Source organism: Schistocerca serialis, chromosome 9 (genome assembly GCF_023864345.2).
Source record: "Schistocerca serialis cubense isolate TAMUIC-IGC-003099 chromosome 9, iqSchSeri2.2, whole genome shotgun sequence".
In the NCBI taxonomy this organism is placed as follows: domain Eukaryota; kingdom Metazoa; phylum Arthropoda; class Insecta; order Orthoptera; family Acrididae; genus Schistocerca; species Schistocerca serialis.
Window position 1 is genome coordinate 267,901,385 of NC_064646.1, and position 14,527 is coordinate 267,915,911.

Consider the following 14,527-nt stretch of genomic DNA (forward strand, 5'->3'; position numbering starts at 1 on the left):
CTTGGTACCAAGCGGCAGTTCACCCTTGGTGTAAATACAGTTGACTTCTTGCACATAAATGGGCATAAAGAACTTACCTTTCCCTTTGCTTACATTATTAGCGTTAAATTAATCAAAATAGCAAGGGCTATAAAATACGGATGAGTATCCGTCTTATGAGAGCTGAAGGGATACGACCATACAAAATTAGTTATAGGAAAAGTAGATACCAGACTGACGTTCATAGATGTAATGTTCCAATGTGTGTGAAATCTTATGGGACTTAACTGCTAAGGTCATCAGTCCCTAAGCTTACACACTTGTAAGGTGTCAGGCAAATCCAACACCTTCCATGAAAACCCTGACATGATAAGCAAATCCAGTAGTATGTCACATAGCTCCGAATGAATCGTGACATTAAATTAACCAAAGTAATACGAGTAACGAGTGAGCAAATGGAATACCACAGACTGACACAAGAATGCCTAAATGCATGTCATACCTTCCCACCGTGAGACAGACGCAGTTCCGAGGGGAGAAACGAGAACAGAAGCCGAGAGGAGAACCGTGTCAAGCTGGAAGGCCCTACGGTAAGGGATGGACGGACATCCACGTCGCCAGTTAACTGCTAGGACCACACCACCCGCAAGTTTTAGCGTGAGACTTTTTCGCGTCTCTGTCACGTTAGGACCACCCCCCAGCCCATGTTAAAAGCTAGAGCCCTCCAGAAGAACAGTATAGATCTTACGATAACACAAAAAGGGCTACACCACCCGCAAGTTTTAGCGTGAGACTTTTTCGCGTCTCTGTTACGTTAGGACCACCCTCCAGCCTATGTTAAAAGATAGAGCCCTCCAGAAGAACAGTATAGATCTTACGATAACGCTAAAAGGACCACACCAGCTGCAAGTTTTAGCGTGAGACTTTTTCGCGTCTCTGTTACATTGCAAACTTTAAAAAACATTGCCCCATCACGAAAAGTATAACGTTTCTCATTGGATAGACAGAATTTTTGTAGGCGGAGCTTAAGGTTAACATTGAGACCCTGATTGGTCAGATGAAAACACAGCCAGATAGTTCTTTTTTTTAAACCAATTTCGGTAAATTGTAGTAAGGAGAAGTTAGGACAGGTTTGCTTCCGAGAGGGCGAGTTGGACGGAGCTGTGCTACCCGCCGCCCCCTGACGAACACCAACAAGGAAATGAACGCACGCGATGCCGCATAACAGCGCATAAAGCTTCACTCAGAACTGCAGAAGTCTCATCTGTTACACCCCCTTTTTTGCGTAATACTAGTGTCGATGGTCAATTAAAGCTCATGGTGTTCACATTTGCCACTTGAAGTAAAAATCTGAAACGCGGTAATTTTTCTGTTATATAGTTATTGAGAAGCCACATCAGCCACTGTAATTTACGACAAGTTAGATAAGTAACTAAAGATAATTGAGGCTCACTGTAGACCATTTTGATAGTTTTCTCTCTTGTGAAACTTAATTTAAACCTAGATTATAGATGTGATATGGCATAGGTCATCCTTCGATCCATTGCAGAACTTGGAAACCCATTCAGGGAATATTCGTTCACATTTTTGTTGAACGCAGTTGGTTTTTACCATCCTGTATTAAAACATTTCCTTTTATCAATAGTGCAATTTATAAACGATGTTTTGTGAGTAGAATAAAATTTCCAATGGTAAACTTAACTGCTTTTTCGACGTTATTTTACCAGCTAACTAAAAATAGGAAAGGCTTCAACCCCTTCCACTAAATTTAGTTAGTATTAAGATTCTTTTACAGGGAGTGCAGTGGAGCTGACGCTGAAATCATTAAGTATTTGGTTATATCATCGCTAGTCTCAATGGACTCTTCTGAACTCTACATGTCATGTGTGGTCTGGCGTCTCCTTACCAGCAACAGGTCCCAGGTTCAGACTAGTCAGTTCCCTAAAAAACACGCTCAGAGCGTCGTTGCGAGAAAGTGGTAGTGAGACACGATATATAACAAACAGACACCACGCAGAATGTTTAGACGCTACTTAACATAAATTATCCTAAGGACAAACACATACACCATGCCCAAGGGGGGACTCGTACCTCCGCCGGGACCAGCCGCACAGTCCATGAGTGCAGCGCCTGAGACCGCTCGGCTAATCCCGTGCGGCCTAAGTAAATATGATTCATCCTCGACAGAGGAGGCTTACAGTACTCCCGTCCGACAGAGTCACTTTGAGACCCTTACCAGTTGTGACAAATAAAATGGATACAAAATATCTAAATAATAACGAAGCGTTTAGTCACGGGTTCATTTAGTACCAGTAACCCCACCCCCGCCCCCCTCCGCCCTCCGCCCGACTCTTTAAGGAATCGAACTACCATGTACGAAACCGCTTCAAACGTCTGAACGTCTGACTACTTTACAGATCAGCTAATGTGTAAAGTCGGCGGAGATTTTCTTTATCAATCACTGGATGAGTACAGTCCGGGTAATTTGCGCTCCATTGTAAGCAAAGGGAAGTTTTTCACGCATCTTAATGTTTATGATTTTATATTCCTGAACTATGCGTCGTACAACAATAAAATTTTGCATATATACATTCATGATACATGTAGGTACTTTCTGCAAGAGTTTTACGAATGGCCTTAGTAGCGAACAAGCAATAAATTAAAACGTAATGCCTCGTATTGAAGTTATACTGCATGATCAGCTAAAATGTATTAAGCGATAAACAATCTTCGTTTAGTCGTTTTGTGTGGATTCCTAGTGGACCAAAGTTTCGTAAAAGTTTGAAATTGTGCGTAGAGTTTGTTGGAAGTCGCGAAGTGCTCTCATTCTGAAACACTGGATGAATGTAGTCGGGGTAATCTGAGCGCCCTGAGGTACGCTGCCTCAAGACTTAAACACAGTTTCTGACTGCAATACTTCCCTTCTATCCAAAACCTTTAAGGTAAGGTGATATCCCTCTACGAGCAGACTGTGATAATGTTTTAAATTTTTAAATGTGGTCAAAAATTATATGATACAGTGAAAATCAAGTACTCTCGTGGAAAGGAAAATCGCAACACCAAAATACACTGATCATCCACAACATTTTGTCCACAGACCGACCTACTGTGGATATAAACCCGCCCAGACGACGTCACCTGGCGAGGAACGACTTAGTGAGACACACCCACGGTGCATGGAGCATCAGTGAGCGTACTGTCCGTGTGTAGACTGGGGAAGGCGGGCGATCTAGCCGAAGTTGAGCGAGGGCAGACTGTGATGCCAGCCGGCCGGAGTGGCCGTGCGGTTCTAGGCGCTACAGTCTGGAGCCGAGCGACCGCTACGGTCGCAGGTTCGAATCCTGCCTCGGGCATGGATGTGTGTGGTGTCCTTAGGTTAGTCACGTTTAATTAGTTCTAAGTTCTAGGCGACTGATGACCTCAGAAGTTAAGTCGCATAGTGCTCAGAGCCATTTGAACCATTTGAACTGTGATGCCCCGGAAGCTCAGAAAGAGCATTTCCGAAACTGCTCGACTTATTGGGTGTTCGAGGAGTGCTGTGGTCAGTGTCTTCAACATGTGGCGAAACCAAGGGAAACCACGTCCAGACGTTGTGAGATTGGACGGCCACCCCTCATCACAGATGTCGGACATCGTAGGCTCGGCAGAACGCTAAAACAGGACAGGCGGCGCATTGTGGCGGAACTAACGTCAGACTTTAATACTGGACAGAGTACAACTGTTCAAAAATGGTTCAAATGGCTCTGAGCACTATGGGACTCAACTTCAGACGTCAGCAGTCCCCTAGAACTTAGAACTACTTAAAGCTAACTAACCTAAGGACATTACACACATCCATGCCCGAGGCAGGATTCGAACCTGCGACCGTAGCGGTCTCGCGGTTCCAAACTGTAGCGCCTAGAACCGCACGGCCACTCCGGCCGGCAGTACAACTGTGTCTGAACACTCAGGGATTCAAATGGCTCTAAGCACTATGGGACTTAACATCTGAGGTCAACAGTCCCCTAGAACTTAGAACTACTTAAACCTAACTAAACTAAGAACATCACACACATCCATGCCTGAGGCAGGATTCGAAACTGCGACCGTAGCGGTCGCGCGGTTCCATTGTATTTAAAGCAAATCTGATTTGCACCCCCATGGTGGCGCTATTAGCCCCACACTCTTATGCGATTGGCGCGAAATCTGAATAGGCAACATTTTTAGAATGTAGAAACACACCCACTAACATCCGTTTACATCGCACGACCCATTCTTGGCGTTGCGATTCTTTTTCCGTCTGTGTATTGTTGCCCCCGGCAGTCGTTAGTTAGACAGCCTGCAATTGGGACCGTGCACCATGAAGGGCGTTAGCTGTTTACTAACACAGATACGCAATCGCACTACGTCATCAAACCAGCAGAGCCTACAAGAGAGGTGTTGTGCACTACGGAAGATTTTGCTGCTGAAATTCCAAGAGTGGACACTCCAAGAAGAATCAACTCACGTTCACCTTCTATGCACATGTCGAGAAATGACCATGATGGGATAATCAGAGCAACTGGAGCGCACAGGTAGGCTTACGAACGGCCTTTGTTTCACGTTCACTATTTACGAATTGAAAGGAAAGGAAGGAAGTGATAGGTTTACCAGAATTCCCTCCACCACACACCGTAATGCGGTTTGCGGCTACAGATTTAGATTTAGATGGTGATTAACAACGCACTGCTCATCATGAATGATAATAGATCATTTATATCGCCCTCTGCGCACAGTTTGCACCCGTTTTCAACGAATGTTGACTGTGTGTGAAGCTACAGAGACGGAAAGTCCTCTCATTCAAAAACTGCTGTTTCACATTCATTCAAGCTTATGCAACAGTTCGCTGAATATTTATACGTTTAGCAAAGCAACTTAAGTCAGTAATCCAATGGCTTAGTACTGTCCGTCTAACCGAACGATGTGGTGCATTGGTTAAGTCACAGGGCTCACATTCGTGAGAAACGGGGTTCACATTTTCGTATGGACATTCAGATTTAGGATTTTTTGTTGCTCACCCTATTTCTAGCTCACTGCTGCGACGTTTATTTTCAGGCGACCATAGCCGATTAACTTCCCCATCCTGGCCAAATTGAGCTAGTGAATGGTCTATAATGATCGCATCGTCGACGAGACGCAAAACTCTAACCTCTCTTGCGACAGTGTGCGTTTTTGCTATCATTCGCACAGATGAAATGAGCGTTCAGATGCGATCTCGCGTTTGAAAACTGCACAGGTTACTAATAACTTCCATGGTTAATGATCCGTAACGGATACCGGTTTGAGGCGAGATTCCACCGTAGAGAACGCTGACAAGTTATTTGTGCTTCGGACGGTTGCGGAGAAACACAGTGTCCGCTGTCTTGCCTTGTTAACAAAGGAAACTTGAGGCGAGTAATACACTGAAGTACCAAAGAAACTGCTGGATAGGCATGCGTATTCAAATACAGAGATATGCAACGCCTGCGTAAGACAAGTATCTTGTACAGTTTTTAGATCGGTTACTGCTGCTACAATGTCAATTAACCAAGATTTAAGTGAGTTTGAACGTGGTGTTATAGTCGGCGCACGAGTGATGGGGCACAGCGTCTCCAAAGTAGCTATGAAGTGGGTATTTTCCCGTACGACCATTCCACAAACATACCGTGAATATCAGGAAACCGATAAAACATCAAATCTCCGACATCGCTGCGGCCGGTAAAAGGTCTTGCAAGAACGGGATCAACGACGACTGAAGAGAATCGTTAAATGTGACAGAAGTGCAACCTTTCCGCAAATTGCTCCAGATTTCAATCACAAATGTCAGCTTGCGAACCATTCAACGAAAATTTCTCGATATGGGCTTTCGGAGGGCAACGCCCACTCGCCTGGGCCCGTCAACACCGACTATTCATGACTGGAATCATGTTGCCTGGTCGGACGAGCCTCGTTTCAAATTGTATCCAGCGTATGGGCGTGTACGGCTGTGGAGACAACCTCATGAATCCATGGACCCTGCTTGTCAGCAGCAGCCTGTTCAAGCTGGTGGAGGCTCTGTAATGGTGTGGGGTGTGTGCAGTTGGAATGATATGGGACCCCAGATACGTCTAGATACGACTCTGACAGATGACACGTCCGTAAGCATCCTGTCCGATCACCAGCATTCATTCATGTCCATCGTTCATTCCGACGGACTTGGGCAATTCCAGCAGGACAATGCAAACCCCACGGTCCACAATTGCTACAGAGTGACTCCATGAACACTGTTTTGAGTTTAAACATTTCTGCTGGCCACCCAACTCCCCAGGCAAGTACATTACTGACCTTATCTGGAATGTGTTACAAAGTGCTGTTCTGAAGAGATCTCCCGCCCCTCGTACTGCTACCGATTTATGGACAGCGCTGCAGGATTCACGGTGTCAGTTTTCTCCAGCACTACTTCAGACATTAGTCGAGTCCATGCCACGTCGTGTTGTGGCACTTCTGCGTTCTCGCGGGGGCGTTGAGATATTAGACAGGTGTACCTGTTTCTGTAGCACTTCATTGTATATGCTGGACGTGACACGTACGTGGTGGTTTCAAAGAGTGAGCTACCCCTTATTATCGCAGACCAAGTAACTTTTACTGAATGCTGCGCTGCACTTCTAAGTGACAAAGATACCCAAAACTGTTTTTAACCATGGTCACCAAGCCCGTGTAAATAACAGACGGAACATTGTACCAATCGTACAATTCTTCGACTGAGCCATTCTGAAACCTCTGTATGAAAGTCTTCATCGTTGTAAAATCTCTTTCCCCACAGATATTCTTCCTCGATAGCCTGGACATTGTCCTCTATGGTCGATGTCGATGGCCTTCCTTTCCGATCAACTTCACTCACTCTGTGTAACCTCGGTCAAAATGGTGGCACCACTTTACTACAGATGGAAGGACCATTACATTTGTCCCATATACCACCAGAATTTCACGGTGAATCTTTGTGGATTTTAAACTAGTATATTATCAGTTGTCGCGCCATTTCAATCGCTCACTCTATCTGTTATATGTAATGCACCAGAACTGTGTTAGCGGGAAACTCAGAATGTGTACTCTCTTCTGACAGTGCGCAAATCTTATTGTACAACAGTCTTAGCGTTGGATGGCATGTGTAACTTACTGTCTGAAGTCTCTGCATAAAACTAATGATACAGCAAGTTTGAAATGAGAAAAACATTCTAGATTGATGTCTTTCATTTTACTGCTCCTCCAGTCAGCATAGAGCAGCACAAAATTATGAAATAAGAATGAAAAACACAGAAGTAAACTGGAGATAACGATACTTTATGCCGGTCGTAGTGGCCGAGCGGTTCTAGGCGCTTCCGTCCGGAACCGCGCTGCTACTACGGTCGCAGGTTCGAATCCTGCCTCGGACATGGATGTGTGTGATGTTATTAGGTTACTTAGGTTTAAGTTGTTCTAAGTCTAGAGGACTGATGAACTCAGATGCTAAGTCCCATAGTGCTCAGAGCCATTTGAACCATTTTGATACTTCAAGTTTCCTCGATGATCCAAAGTACCCGCTATGTCTACAGTTGTTAATACACTAACGTGACAAAAGTCATGGAACAGTGATACGCACAGATGCAAATGGCGGTATAACAGCGTACACAAGTTATAATAAAAGGACACTGCATTGGCGGAGCTGTCATTTGTACTCAGGTGAGTCATGCGAAAAATTTCCGACGTGATTATGCCCGTACGACGGGAATTAACAGACTTTGAACGTGGAATGGTAGTTGGAGCTAGACGTAAGGGACATTCCATTTCCAAAATCGTTAGGGTTCATTCTGGATAGTTCGAGCGACGGTTTGGTCACCCAGATCCCCCACGTGAATCCCATCCCACTTTTATGGCACATAATCGGGAGGCCAGTTCGTGCACAAAATCCCGCACCAGCAACACATTCACAATCATGGATGGCTATAGAGGAAACTTGGCTCAATATTTCTGCAGGGGACTCCCAACAACTAGTTGAGCTCATGCCGCCCCTGCAGTTGCTGCGTTATTGCAGGCAGAAGGAGATCCGAGACATGACTTTTTTCACTTCATTGTAAATATTGTGTACTTACTGTTTGTACTAACAGTACTGATAAAATATTTTGCGTCAGTCTATTTCATTTCGTTTTGATCACAGGCAGTTGCTGAAACGTGTCAGGAAAATAATGAAATATTTGTGGTCAAGACAAACATAAAATTAAACTATACTATTGGTGCAACGTTGATCACCAAATCTCAGTTTGCAATAATGAAACATGTTTCCAGTAGCCTTTACTGCATTTCTCCCGTACGCACTTTGTGGTAACTTGTGGCACAGAGTTGTAAAAGGTAACAAAGCTTGAAGAGACACGATTTCTCATTGCACTTTACGATCTAATGGGTAAAGATCGTTTCTGGACTTTAGTATGCATTATATCTCTTCTCAAATTACTCCTTCTACTGTTCTTCACAGTTATTTCATTTAATACGTTATTTACCTTCTTATTAAGCAAACACACGCCTCTTCATATCTTGACTATTCTGACTTCCCTCTCGTAGAATATAATCTTAACGTATTTCCTTTTTTTCCCTCATACGTTACCTTAAGAAATTCTGAACTACATGCGCAACAGGACAGCAATATTTTGTTCATAAAATGGCTATAGGATCAGATCAACGTGTTCGCTACGAATATGCATCATGTGTAGACCGAGACTGGTCTGACACCTCTTCATGCAAATAGAACATGGTATGATTTAGGGAAGACCATACAGTTTTGCGCTTCCAGAAATCGTATCATACGAATGTAGAGATGCTTCCTTAGAGATAAGCCTATGCCGATTTTCTGCCTTCTCCTTGTACAGTCTAACTTCTTGCTCCGTCTTTAACAACCTCTGTGTCGACGGAGGTGACAAAAGTCATGGGATACCTCCTAATATTGTGTTGGACTTACACTTGCCCGGTGTAGTGCAGCAACTCGATTACCGCCAGGGTAGCCGAGAGCGCTAAAGCGCTGCTTCCTGGACTCGGGCAGGCGTGCAAGGCCCGGATCGAATACGCCGGGCGGATTAACGACGAGGGCCAGTGTGCCGGCCAGCCTGGATGTGGTTTTTAGTCGGTTTTTCACTTCCCGCTAGATGAATACTGTGCTGGTGCCCACGTTCCGCCTCAGTTACACGGCTCGCAGACATCTGAACACATTCGCACTATTCCATGGATTACACTAGACGCAGACACTTTGGATACACTCATTCCTTCCCTAGGAGTACGGGGTGGCGACAGGAAGGGAATCTGGCCACCCCTTACAATTAACATGCCACATCCGATTAACCAGCAGACACCACAGGTCGGGATAAATGCTTGAAAAGAGAGAAAGTGAAGCAACTCGATGTGACATGAACTCAGCAAGGCGCTGGAAGTCCCCTTCAGAAATATTGAGCCATGCTGCCTCTACAGCCATCCGTAGCTGCGAATGCGTTGCCGGTGCAGCATTTTGTGCACAGACTGTCCTCTCAATTATGTCCCAAATTGTTCAATGGGACTCATGTCGGCCGATCTGGATGGCCAAATCATTCTCTCAAATTATCCAGAATGTTCGTCGAACCAATTGCGAACAATTGTGGCCCAGTGACATGTTGCACTGTCGTCCATAAAAGTCCATCGCTGTTTGGAGACATGAAGCCCATGAACGGCTGCGAATGGCCTTCAAGAACCCGAACATAACAACTTCCAGTCAACGATTGGTTCAGTTGGACCAGAGGACACATTCCACTCCGTGTAAACACAGCCCTCACCATTATAGAGCAGCCACCAGCTCGCACATTTTCTTGTTGACAACTTGTGTCCGCGGTTTCGTGGTATCTGTACCTCGCTCGAACCCAGCGATCAGCTCTTAGCAACTGAATTTGGGACTCATCTGACCAGGCTACGATTTTCCAGTCGTCTAAGATCCAACCGATATGGTCACGATCCCAGGAAAGGCGCTGCGTGCGATGTCCTAATGGATACGTCGTCCTACGTCCCACATTGATTTTTACGGTTATTTCACGCAGTACTGCTTGTCTGTCAGCACTGAAGACTCTATGCAAACGCTTCTTCTCCCGGTAGCTAAATGAAGGCCGTCGACCACTGATCTGGTATTCTCGGCACACTCTTGACGCTGTGGATCTCGCAATACTGAATTCCCTAGCGGTTTCCGAAATGGAATGTCCCTGGATTTTAGCTTCAACTACCATTCCGCGTTCAAAGTCTGTTAATTTCCATAGAGCGGCCACAAACAGGCCGGAACATTTTTCAAATGGTTCACCTGAGTACAAATTAAGGCTCAGCCAACGCACTGCCCGTTGATAGTGTCGGAAGTTCCATGCGGCTTTTCGCGGATGATGCTGTAGTATACAGAGAAGTTGCAGCATTAGAAAATTGTAGCGAAATGCAGGAAGATCTGCAGCGGATAGGCACTTGGTGCAGGGAGTGGCAACTGACCCTTAACATAGACAAATGTAATGTATTGCGAATACATAGAAAGAAGGATCCTTTATTGTATGATTATATGATAGCGGAACAAACACTGGTAGCAGTTACTTCTGTAAAATATCTGGGAGTATGCGTGCGGAACGATTTGAAGTGGAATGATCATATAAAATTAATTGTTGATAAGGCGGGTACCAGGTTGAGATTCATTGGGAGAGTGCTTAGAAAATGTAGTCCATCAACAAAGGAGGTGGCTTACAAAACACTCGTTCGACCTATACTTGAGTATTGCTCATCAGTGTGGGATCCGTACCAGATCGGTCTGACGGAGGAGATAGAGAAGATCCAAAGAAGAGCGGCGCGTTTCGTCACAGGGTTATTTGGTAACCGTGATAGCGTTACGGAGATGTTTAATAAACTCAAGTGGCAGACTCTGCAAGAGAGGCGCTCTGCATCGCGGTGTAGCTTGCTCGCCAGGTTTCGAGAGGGTACGTTTCTGGATGAGGTATCGAATATATTGCTTCCCCCTACTTATACCTCCCGAGGAGATCACGAATGTAAAATTAGAGAGATTAGAGCGCGCACGGAGCCTTTCAGACTGTCGTTCTTCCCGCGAACCATACGCGACTGGAACAGGAAAGGGAGGTAATGACAGTGGCACGTAAAGTGCCCTCCGCCACACACCGTTGGGTGGCTTGCGGAGTATCAATGTAGATGTAGATGTAGATGTAGATACCTTGTGTACGTGATTCTACCGAAACATTTATATGTGCACATCGTCATCCCATGATTTATGTCACCTCGGTGTAAAAGACTGAAGCAGAGCTGACACTTGCTAATGGACAGTACTGGACAGCACAGAAAATTCTCGAAACCATTGAGTCCCATGCAGCAATCGCCTGCTCTCATGTGTCTGCACAAGCGGATCTCGCGCATGCTCTGTCCCGAGGTCTTCACTGTGTCATTACGTTTGAATGAGTGAGAGGAGCAGGCGTGCTTAGTAACCAGCTGAATGCAACAGGAAATAGTGCTCACGATGAAACAGCACGTGTTCATCGTCGGGTGTTACGCGAAGCACAATTCGTGGTAAACGTGTGCGGACCCGTTTGCGTGGGATTAAGACTGGAAGTGTTCTGCAAAACCTCCATCCCCATATATATTCCGCAAGCCAAGTTTCTGTGTGTGGCGGAGGATGCTTTGTGCCCCAATGTCAGTTCCCCCTTTTCCTGTTCCAGTCGCGTGTGGTTCGCTGGGAGACCGATTGCCGATAAGCCCCTGTCAGGGCTTGATTCTAACTTTATCATCATGGTCTTTTCACGAGATGTACGTAGGAGGTGGCAAGGAGGAAGGTCTCTTTTAGGAACGTACGATCTCGGAACTTTAACAATAGACTACACAGTGAAGCAGACCGCCTCTCTTTCAACGTCTGTCACTGTAGCTGCTTGGGCGCTTTCTTTGGATCTTATCTATATCCACCATCAGTTCTGTCAGGTATGGATCCCAGTCTGGCGAGCAATATTCGAACGAGCAATATTCGAACGAGTGTTTTATAAGCGTCTTTGTGAACTACATTACCTGAGGATTTTTCCATTGGCTCGCAGTCTGACATCTCCCTTAGGGTTCGTTCCTCTTCAAATCGCTCGGTACGGATACTCCAGGATATTTTATATAAAGAACTTTCAGTGACTGTTCTGCTATCGCGTAATCATATAGTGAAGGGTCTCTCTGTCTATGTAATCGTAATACGTTACATTTCTTTATACTGAGGGTCAACTGCCGTTCCCTGCACCAATTTTCATGTATACAATAGCGTAATCCGCGAAAAGCCTCGTGGATTTGATTGGATTGTTTACGGGAGGAGACCAAACAGCGAGGTTATCGGTCACATCGGATTAGGGAAGGATGGGGAAGGAAGTCGGCCGTGCCCTTTCAAAGGTACCATCCGGTCATTTGCCTGAAGCGATTTAGGGAAGTCACGGGAAAACCTAAATCTGATTGGCCGGACACGGGATTGAACCGTCGTCCTCCCGAATCCGAGTCCAGTGTGCTAACCACTGCACCACCTCGTTCGGTAGGCCTCGTGGAATTTCTGCCGTTATCTACTGGGTTATCTATATACGGTGTATCTCAGAAATGTTGCGACAGTCTTCGAGGAATTTTAGGGAGCGCCTTGAAGAATAAATCGAGGATAGTAATCAATGTTCATGAACGTCATCCAGCGAAGTTATGGGCGCCGGAGTCTGCCACTAGGCTCCCTCTTTGGCAGCAAGCATGACTTTGTACGCTCACGGACCGTACACGGAAGGTGTCGCTATGTTGTTTCTTATCCAGTGATCACCACTGATTGCCACGATTGTCAGTGGAGAAGCTATCTGTTGCGTAGAAAGGCGTTGTCCTCTATGAATGTAATGTTCTGTACCCTCGAAGGAGCCGGCCGGAGTAGTCGAGCGGTTCTAGGCGCTACAGTCTGGAACCCCGTGACCGCTACGGTCGCAGGTTCGAAACCTGCCTCGGGCATGGATGTGTGTGGTGTCCTTAGGTTAGTTAGGTTTAAGTAGTTCTAAGTTCTAGGGGACTGATGACCTCAGAAGTTAAGTCCCATAGTGCTCAGAGCCATTTGAACCAACCCTCGAAAGATGACGTTTCAAACATGGGTTTCCATCGGCAGTTTATTTTTCTCCTGGAATCCTCTAAAATTTCCAGTTTCTGCAAAACCTACCTCTCCATGTTATCGGCATACAGGAGACAAATAAACTGCAGATGGAAACCAGAAAAATCAACAGAGGTCCATGTGATTTGTCAACCCGTAAAACTGCCCGACAATTTTAAGTGGTGCAAGACTTCCAAAATTCTGGAAAAATAGGAGTAAGCTATAGGGGAAAGAAAATATATATGCACTGTGTACAAGAAATAAGAGGGAACAATAAGCCTGGAAGGTCAAGAACGATGTGCTCGAATTAAGAAAATATGATTCTTTCGCCCTTATTGTTCACTCTATACATCGAAGAAGCAATGACAGAAACAAAAGGAAGCATTTAGTGTGAAAGGATATCATCGATAAATTTCGCTGATCACGTTGCTATCCTCAGTAAATGTGACGAACAGTTGAATGAGTACAGAATATGGATTTATAGCAAACCTATGAAACGTGAAAGTTATGATATTTAACAGAAATGAGAATAGCGAGACACTTAACATCCGAATTGGGGATCACGAAGTAGACGGAAGAAAATGACCCATAACGGACGAACAAGGAGGACACAAAAAGCAGACTGCTGTCGGCAAAAATGTCATTCCTCGCAGAGAGAAATCCACTGGTCTCAATCACAGGCCTTAATTTGAGGACGAAATTTCTGAGAATGTACGTTTGGAGTACAGCATTGTATGGTAGTGAGTCATGGACTGTAGGAAAACCGGAAAAGAAGAAAATCGAAGCGTTTGTGGTTTGGTCCTACAGAAGAATGTTGAAAATTAAGTGTGCTGATAACATAAGAAATGAGGAAGTTCACCGCAGAATCGGCGAACAAACGAACATATCGAAAACACTGGCAAGAAGGAGGGACAGGGTGATAGGTCAAATGCTACGGCAGAGAATAATTTTCATGGTACTAGAGGGAGCTGTAGAGGATAAAAACTGTAGAGTCGATAGGTATTCAAATACACATCACAAATGATTGAGGACGTAGGTTGCAAAAAAAAAAAAAAAAAAAAAAAAAAAAAAATGGCTCTGAGCACTATGGGACTAAACTACTGAGGTCATCAGTCCCCTAGAACTTAGAACTACATAAACCTAACCAAACTAAGGACATCACACACATACATACCCAAGACAGGATTCGAACCTGCGACAGCAGCGGTCGCGCGGTTCCAGACTGAAGCGCCTAGAACCGCTCGGCCACCCCGGCCGTCCGTAGGTTGCAAATGTTATTCTGAAACGAAGAGATAGATACAGTAGAGTAATTCGTGGTGGGAGTCAGCAAACCAATCAGAAGGCTCAATACTCAAAAAAAAAAAAAAAAAAAAAAAGTTCAGACTCAACAGGGACAAGTATTCAGCACATTCCGAG